Source organism: Heloderma suspectum, chromosome 2, assembly GCF_057233095.1.
Source record: "Heloderma suspectum isolate Gila_16-S chromosome 2, 16-S_ref, whole genome shotgun sequence".
NCBI lineage: Eukaryota > Metazoa > Chordata > Lepidosauria > Squamata > Helodermatidae > Heloderma > Heloderma suspectum.
In genome coordinates, this window is record NC_139459.1 from 16,720,715 (window position 1) to 16,729,518 (window position 8,804).

An 8,804-nucleotide genomic window follows, 5' to 3' on the forward strand; every position below is an offset into this window, starting at 1 on the left:
GTGTACAGGCATTATACTATAGTCCCCTGTGAGGAAGGTTAGGATGTGATGGTGAGCGCTACCCAGTAAATGTTTTGGCTGAGCAGGGATTCCATAGGGCAAGTCCAATGCTTGGTTCACTAAACTGCACTGTTAGCAGAAGTGACTGAATGAAACAAACTGAATCCAGAAAGTGAAGGGCTTGGCAAACTTTACTGAGTCATAAACAGGTTGAACAAAACTGTAACAATATGACTGCTGTAAATATCCGTTTACAGGCAAAGTCTACTGGCTAAGCAGCCAGAATTATAAAACAGCAGAACAAATCAGGCCAGGCTTCTTACAGAATGAAACCACTACTACTACAGAACATACTGAATATGCCAGTCTTTTTATACTCAAGAAATCCAGGCTAAAAGGAAACTTATTTGGTTCCACCTGGCTGCTAGACAACATGGCTGCTAGACCCCTGTTTGCACCCAAGACTCTTTCATGCATCCAGAGCTGTTAATTAACACTGCAGCCTGGGTGTCCCTGGGTATTGCACCTACTAACTGCTTTTAAAACACCAAGAACAAATTAACTTTTAGCCTGCACCACTTTGTGTGTGTGTGTGTGTGTGATCCCGTGTTCACTATTCCAACAACTATCTCTCTTGAAAGCCTAATTCCATGTGTGTTCATTTGGAAGCGCCAGTGACTTCAGTGGGACATATATCCAAGTAAATGTGAACAAGGTTGCTGTATGCATCTTTAGTCTGAAGTTGGTCCTACCGATTACAATGGGTCTTAGACCCAGGTAAGCATGCACAGCCTTCACTGTATATTCATTTATCTGAAGTAAGCCCCATATAACTCAGTGGGGCCTACTTTTGAGTAGACTCATATAGGATTGCACACTTTCAGTCTTCTAGAGGGCTAAAATTGGGATTGCCAACTAACCAAAATAAAGAACATTTTTAACAGGAAAGTCAGCACATGAAGCTGATCACAGAATAGTGACAGATGTAATCTGTAACAACTGCTCTCTGACATACATGCATACATCACCATCCTGTCAACAGATCAAACTGCTGCTAAAGGCACAACTACAAGAGCCAGGTTGAACACTGGCAACCCCCTCCCATTTTTCCTTGCTTTTATTTATGTAGTAATCATACTTATATACTGCTTAATATTATATCTAAGTGGTTTACATACAAAATACTAAAGCTACTCTTAAAATACATATATAATACAACATAATGTAATACTGCTTTTGGGCAAGCACTTATGAGCAGAGGATTATGTCTGGAAGTGCTCCCCATTAACAGGGCAATCCGCTACATGTCTACTCAGATGTATGTTCCATTGTGTTCAATGGGGCTTACTCCCCATAGATTGCAGCCCCAGATTGCAGCCTTAATTAGCAAAAAATATGGTCTGCAACATACTTTTTTTTTAGTACAGGTCTCTTGATGATGATTCCGTAGATTGAGCATTTCGGTCAACTGGTCCAGAAGAGATCTGTTCCTCCTCCTTTGCCTTTTAGGTGAATTCAGTTTGCAAGGAAGCATTAGGCAGAGAATGGTGATGGCTTGCTGTTGTCAAGGCGGCACAAGAGCAGTTTATTTGGTTAAAGCATAAAGTGGTGATAGTGTAACCCACAATATCTCTGCATTAGATAGAAGTGGGCAGGTTCAGCCTTTTCTGACAGTGTGATTCTCATCCATATTTGCAATAACAAAGAAAAGAAACGTCAGAGATCAAATTTAAATGTATTTTGAAATAAAAGAAATAATTCTCACTGATACACAACAGTAATACACAGTCAAGGGATAGTAATACTCTTGATATTATTGGCAGTCTGGTTGCTATTGCTCCATAGCAGTAAAGAAGTCACAAGTTTCCTTCAGCTATTAACAGGGTGCAGAGAAGAAGAAAAAACATACAATGAGCTCACAGTCCGTTTATACTTGTTGCAGTTTTCTTGTGCAGGAATCTAAATCTTTATTCTTAGTTGCTTGTATCCTAAAAACAAGCAAAGCAGGCCTGTGAATAACATAAGAGTCTGAGGCCCTTCCCTCTGCAGCAGCTTTCTCTTCTTGAGCAAGGCTGGACTGCTGGAATCTTCTCTTTACATACATAAAACTAACAATATTTAACTATATCTTCTAATATAGGCAGATACATATTTTACAATATTACAAAATTATGACTCTGCTATTAAAGTCTATTTTAATCCCACCAAAATAATGTCTGACCATTCCCACTTTGATCCCTTTTTATCTTTGATCCCTAATTAATCCCTTTTAATCTTTGATCCCTAATTAATAATTTGGTCTCAACACACACCTAAAAACAAGCAAAGCCGGCCTGTGAATAACACAGGGTCTGCAGGCCTTCCCTCCACAACAGCTTTCTCTTCTTGAGCAAGCCTGCACTGCTGCAATCTTCTCAGAGAAGCCAGCCCACCCAGAAGAGCACTTACTGAGCATGCTCCAATAGCTGGTTCTAGAAAGAGAGCGGGGAGGATAATACCCCTACCCAGTGCCAACAAACACAGGCATGCTAGATTTACCATTCTTTTAACAGTGCTGGGAGCAACAAGTGAAGCATGGGTTACGTTCTCCGCTACTAAACTAATGCTGTCCCCGACATTCAACTTTCCGTTTAACAATAGTATTGTGGAGTCAATGGGACTAATGTGGCTACTGTGAAAAACAGGGGTAGGAATGTTGCGTGTGAGAGGTTATGTACATACTTGTAGGCCCCTTCCAACCCTACTATTCTATGAGTCCTGGAATCTCACAGGTACACGCTTTTGTCTTTGTGGCAGGCTCCCAGTTATGGTTTCTTGAACAGATGTTTCCAAACTTGGCATATCTATATCTTCATTCATTTCAGTCAGGGGAAATTCAACAGAGAGATCTGGAAGTTCCTGTCCTTGAATGTAGGGTACTGTATCATTAGGATCAATTAACAAGGTACTCTCAGCTGTTGGCTGCAAGACATCATTTACTTCAGAAAGATTAAAGTCTTTTGGGTTGAACTCAGATGCTTCAGTGTTCAAGCCAACTGTTGATTCATCTTCATCTGTTCTGTTGAATATGTCAGCATCTGACAATTCATAGTCAGCTACTTGAGATCCCTCCTCATTCAGAGCTGAAATGAAACCACATGGTGGCAACAAATCACGATGCAGTATCCTTTCTGGCCTGTCATTATCTTCAGATCTCACAACATAAACGGGAAGGTCTTGTAGTTGTTTAATGACCACATATACTTGGCTTTCCCATTTATCTGTCAATTTATGCTTTCCTCTTAGGTTTAGATTGCAAACTAAAACTCTGTCACCTGATATATGTGAAAACTTGATTTTTGCATCCCATCTTCTTTTATTAGCTTTTTGGTTCTTCTCAAGATTCCTTTCGTGCCAATTCATAAGCATACTTTAGCCTTCTTTTTAGATCCTTCACATACTGCTGATGAGTTATTCTAGTCCTCCCTTGCAGCCAGAGTCTAAAACATAAATCAATGGATAGCAATTGAACTGTCTGCCAAACATAAAAAAATAGGGAGACTTTCCAGTCCTATCATTCCAGGTACAATTATAAGCACAGACCAATGGTTTAACATACTGCCTCTACTGAGCCTTTTTATAGTCCTCTAGAATTCCCAACAAGCTTATTAGGGTCCTGTAAAACCTTTCCTCAGGATTTCCTCGAGGGTGATGAGGCGTGGTTCTTGATTTTACACCTACTATAGTGCCAAGCTCAGAAATTAATTCAGATTCAAAATTTGTTCCTTGGTCACTATGTATTCTTTTTGGAAAACCATAGTGACAAAGAAAATTCTGCCACAAAGTAATAGCAACAGTCTTGGCTGTTTGGTCTTTGGTTGGGTAAGCTTGAGCATATCCAGTGAAACAATCAGTGATTACTAAGATATTTCTGGTATCACGATCATCAGGCTCTAGCACTAAGAAATCTATACTTAAGAGTTCCATGGGTGCATAAACTTGTATATTCACCAAAGGTGCTGCTTTTTCTATTGGTGCTTTCTTCTTGATGCACCTTTCACAGGTTTGGCACTTCTGTTCAACATCTGCTGCCATTCTAGGCCAATAAAAGCGATCTTTGACTAGTTCTAATGTTACCTCTATACCCATATGTCCAACTTCATCATGAAGACCTTGTAGTGCCTAAGACCAATGAGAACGTGGAAGTACTAACTGGTCAATAACATCTTGTCATTTCACTCTTTGGCAGAGTACACTCTTCATGTAAATGAAGTTGATTCCATTCTCTCAACAGTAACTGAACCTCAGGGGGTTCTTGTTTCTCTTCTCCCTTACTAGGCCTTTTCTCTTTCTTTATCATGTCGATTAACCTGGACAAAAACTTTCTTCTGTACTCTTGCCAGTCTTCAGGGCAGAGTCCAGGTATACTAGGTGTTCCGGGCCACAACTCTGGGCATTCATATTAATCTGGAATAGCATGGTCATCACAAGGCAACATCTCAATTATGGAAGAATCATCTTCACTGGTATCTTCACTGTTGGTCTGCACCATAACTTGAACTAAATGTTTTTCACACAAAGCAGAACAAGTTGTTGTTGTTGTTGTTCAGTCGTTAAGTCGTGTCCGACTCTTCGTGACCCCATGGACCATAGCACACCAGGCCTTCCTGTCCTCCGCTCTCTCCCGGAGTGTGCTCAAGTTCATATTCATTGCATCGGTGATGCTATCTAGCCATCTCATCCTCTGCCATCCCCTTCTCCTTTTGCCTTCAATCCTTCCCAGCATCAGGCTCTTTTCCAGGGACTTTTCTCTTCGCATTTGGTGGCCAAAATATTTGAGCTTCAGCATCTGTCCTTTCAATGAGCAGTCAGGGTTGATTTCCTTTAGGATGGACTGATTTGACCTCCTTGCAGTCCAGGGGACTCGTAAGAGTCTTCTCCAGCACCACAGTTCGAAAGCATCAATTCTTCGGCGCTCAGCCTTCCTTATAGTCCAGCTCTCACAGCCATACGTTGCTACTGGGAAAACTATAGCTTTGATCAGGCTTTGCTCTTGCTATTCTGAAACTCATTTTTGTAGTTTTAATGCACTGCTATCTTTAAATTCAGTGTCATAAGGCCTGCAAGCTAACCCATCAGCATCTCCATTTAATTTACCTGCTTTATATTTAATGGTAAAATCATAATTTGACAATGCTGCCAACCATTGATGCGAAGTAGCATCTACTTTTGCTGTGGTGAGAACATATGTTAAAGGGTTATTGTCAGTTGTAACCTCAAATTTTGTTCTATAAAGATAGTCATGGAATTTCTCTGTTATAGCCTATTTAAGGGCAAGGAATTCCAACATGCCCTGGATAATTTTTTTCACTTGCACTTAGTCCATGGCTGGCATATGCAATTACTCTGAGTTTTCCTTCCTGCTCTTGATACAGTGCAGCTCCTAATCCTGTCAAACTAGCATCTGTATGAAAAACATAGGCAAGAGCCCAGTTTGCAAACCCTAAGACAGGTGCAGATGTCAGTAATCTCTTGATAGCTTCAAAGGCTTCTTGACAGCTTTCAGTCCACTGTTCTTCTAATCCTTGGGAGTGGTTACCAATGTCATGCAACCTTTTCTTCAGTCTTTGTACTCTACCCACCAGGAGTGAAGTCAAAGGCTTAGTAATGGAAGAGTAGCTTTTTACAAATCTTCTGTAATATCCTGCAAAACCCAGGAACGTTCTTAATTCTTTCACAGTCTTTGGTCTTGGCCAGTCCTTCAAAGTGGACAGCTTATCAGGATCAGGTTGTATGCCTTCTTGTCATATGACACATCCCAAGTACTTCTCCGATGTTTGAAAGAATTTGCACTTGGAAATGGACAACTTCAAACCATGTTCCATCAGCCATCTGAGGACTTTCATTAATCTTGCCTCATGTTCTTCCAGGGTTGCTGAAAAAACTGTTAGGTCATCCAGGAATTCAGTGAGATTGATATATTTTATAACACGCTCCATCATCCTTTGAAATGTTGCTGGGACATTGGTTAATCCTTGTGGCATCATGCGAAACTGCCAATTCACCATTGGTGTCATAAATGCTGTTTTGGGTCTGTCTTCTTTCTCTACCTCAATCTGGTAAAATTCACTCTTTAAATCAAGGACAGAGAACCTTTTAGATCCAGAGATCAAAGAGAAGGTCTCTTCTATTCTTGGTAGAGGATAGGCATCCTTCCTGGTGATGTTGTTAAGTCAGCGGTAACCCACAACCGTGCTTAACGCACCTGTTTTCTTTCTGACCAGAACTACTGGAGAAGCGTATGGACTATCTGAGTCCTCTATAATGCCACTTGCTAGGAGTTTATAGAAGTGCTGTCTTAAATCTTCAAAATCAGCTGGTGAAACAGGTCTTATCCTTTCTTTAAAGGGCATATTGTCTGAAAGGTGAATGACATGTTTCACAACCTTAACATGACCTATATCCAGGTCATGCCTTGAGAAAGCTAGAAAGCTTTCCACCTAGAGGAAAGAATTTGTGAATTCTTTCCTCTAGGTGCTGTTTATATTAAGTGCTTATGGGTGAATCACCAAATCCAAAGAAAAGGAAATGTTATTTTTCCCACTTTCAGGTGGCATGGGCCTGATCACAACTATGCTATGGGCACTTGCGTTCTGTATTTGTACAGTGATTTTACTACAAGAAGCAGAAACTTTGGCAAACTGAGTTTTTAGGACCAACCCTCCGGGAAAATTTTTGTTTTCTGCATCTTCTAACAACATCTCAAATGGTCCTTCTCCTGAAAATTATCTTGCAGTTTCAGCGACTGTATCCTCAGCCTATCACATGGTGATGAAGGCAGCAAAAAAGGAATAATATGCTGCGCTGCCTCTATCGCGTCTGCAGAGTGCCGTCCCAGGAGGCAGTTCCAAGTGGTCTGGAGTCTGGTTGATCCAGTTGATCCGGACCCGCTGGAGCATTCTAAGGCCTCCTGTGAGGCCTTGGCAAGGCACTTTGCAGATAAAATTGATCGGATTAGGAGTGTTATTCTGTGTGCCATGGATACAGTTAGCAAGCGAGAGGCGGCCTGTGGCAAACCAGTTTTGTGGGATCGGTTCCAGCTTCTTCCTTCTGATTAAATGGACAAGGTGCTTCCATCTGTAAAGACAACCACCTGCTTACTTGATCCTTGCCCATCTTGGCTCATTATGAGCTGCAGAGAGAGATTGGGTGAGGGGATCAGGGCGGTGGTGAAAGCCTCCCTTGTGGAGAGAGTGATGCCATGAGCCCTCAAGGAAGCAATGATAAGATGGCTCTTAAAGAAGCCCTCCTTGGAACCCCAAGTTTTGAACAACTTTTGCTCAGTCTCGAATCTGCCATTTTTGGGCAAGCTCATTGAGCAGGTGGTGATGATGCAGTTGAAGGCACACTTGGAAGAAGCCGATTATCTAGATCCATTTCAATCAGGCTTCAGGCCTGGGCATGGGACAGAAACAGCCTTGGTCACTTTGGTGAATAATATGAGGAGGGCTTTGGATAGGGGTGAATGCTCCTTCCTTGTTCTCCTCAACCTCTCAGCAGCTTTTGATATCATTGACCACGGTATCCTCCTGGACTGCCTGGAGAGGATGGGCATTGGATACATTGTATTACAGTGGCTCTGGTCCTTCCTCTCCGGCAGGTACTAGAGGGTAGCACTGGGAGAGGAGTTGTCGGACCCATGGCCACTCACGTGTGGGGTGCTACAGGGTTCCATCCTCTCCCCGATGCTATTTAACATCTATGTGAAGCCCCTGGGGGCTATCATCAGGAGGTTTGGGGTGCAGTGTCATCAATATGCGGATGACACGCAGCTCTACCTCTCGTTCAAATCTTCACCAAGGTTGGCCGTAGAATCCCTGTCTAAATGTCTGGAGACGGTGAGTGGCTGGATGGGGAGGAGTAAACTGAAGCTGAACCCTGACAAAACCGAGGTGGGAGACGAGAGTAGGTTGGGGGATGTTGACCTGGTGTTGAATGGGGTACGGCTACCCTTGAAAGACCAGGTCCGCAGCCTGGGGATCATTTTAGACTCCGGGCTGTCCATGGAGGCTCAGGTGTCAGCCATGAGCCAGACAGTGTTGTACCAACTCCATCTGATATGGCGGCTGTGCCCCTACCTTCCCAACCATCTGCTCCCATTAATAGTACATGCCCGGGTCTCCTCTCGTCTAGACTACTGTAATGTGCTCTACATGGGGTTACCCTTGAAGACGGTTCGGAAGCTGCAGCTGGTGTAGAATGCGGCGGCTTGCCTGATTAAAGGCAGCTGCCAGCTTGATCACATCACTCCAGTGCTGAAGGAGTTGCACTGGTTACCAGTTGTTTTCCAGGCCAAATTCAAGGTGTTGGTTTTGACCTTTAAAACCCTATGCGGTTCCGGCCCAGCCTATCTCAAGGAGCACCTCCAGCAATACCAGTCAGGCCTCTTAACAAGATCAGCCTCGGATGGCCTTCTCTCTGTCCCATCAGCCAGGACAGTTAGGCTGGTGAGGACAAGGGAGAGGGCCTTCTCTGTGGTGGCCCCCACTCTGTGGAACTCCCTCCTTAGGGAACTCTGCCATGCCCCCTCTTTAATGAGCTTCCAACACACACTGAAAACTTGGTTATGCAGGCAGGCATTTGGGATGGGTTAGGGTATTTTTTAAAAAATGTTTTAATGTATAATTTTACTGTTTTAAATTGTACTATTGTACATCACCCAGAGTGGCTGAGTGACCGGCCAGATGGGTGATTAAGAAACTTAATTAATTAATTAATTAATTTGAAATGTATATTGAAATAAAAGATATAATTCTCGTTGATAC